The 756-nt window shown below is 54.5% G+C and overlaps 1 protein-coding gene across 2 annotated transcripts in view; it reads left to right on the forward strand.

The window, feature by feature from the left end:
• Positions 1-139: 139 nt before the first annotated feature.
• Positions 140-756, forward strand: part of TDRD1 (tudor domain containing 1) — an 85399-nt gene continuing 84782 nt past the window's right edge. For both annotated transcript variants that reach the window (XM_019502860.1, XM_019502861.1), the window contains exon 1: positions 140-224. The gene's annotated coding sequence lies outside the window, so the exon portion shown is untranslated. The remainder of the gene's footprint in view (positions 225-756) is intronic.

Consider the following 756-nt stretch of genomic DNA (forward strand, 5'->3'; position numbering starts at 1 on the left):
AGGCTGGGCCCGCGCCCCGCAACACCCAGCGCACCTGGGGCAGCAACGCACATGTAGCGTAGACGGAACGCGCCGGCCGAGCGCAGTAAACACACGCGGCGCCAAGCCCCGCCCGGCACGCACAAAAGGGGCAGGGCAGATCTCGCGGGCACGTGGCAGCCGGGGAGATCTCGCGAGACTACGGCGCGGCCACGTGACGCGGCCTCGTGGCGGGGTGGCAGTTGGTGAATGGCGGTTGGGGTTAACGGCTGCTGGCCCCGCGGGTGGCGGTCGGGGCGTCTCACGAGGGGTGTGGGTGTCGGGCCGTGGCGTAAAGCGCTTTGGACAATGGGGCGGTGTCCTCTGTATGTGTTTGGAGCAGGTTCTAGTGAGGTTTTTCTGGGGGCTTTTGTTGTTTTTTTTTTTTAATTATAACCGTATTTTCTAATGCTGAATCTTACATGAATGGCCTGCTGTGCTCTTCCTGAAAATGCTGGTGTCCGTTCAGTCGTGTCGCCCCCAGCCCTCCAAGTGTGGCCACGGTCGGACTTGTCTTTAGGGTCTGGCCCGTCATGTTCATTTTTGTTGGACTAGCGAAATGAGCATGTCGTCCAACCCTCCATGCTGTTTCTTAGTGAGGTTCACTGTGACTTGCCTCGTGTTAAATAGGAAACGTCCCTTCACAAATGTTAGGGCATAATTTTTTTTCTCTTAACTGTAAAAATACTTTTTTTTAAACTTTATTTTATTTTTTTGGTAAGAATTGTCCCTTTGGTA

Source organism: Gavialis gangeticus, unplaced genomic scaffold (genome assembly GCF_001723915.1).
Source record: "Gavialis gangeticus isolate Ggan-Ray unplaced genomic scaffold, GavGan_comp1, whole genome shotgun sequence".
Lineage (NCBI taxonomy): Eukaryota > Metazoa > Chordata > Crocodylia > Gavialidae > Gavialis > Gavialis gangeticus.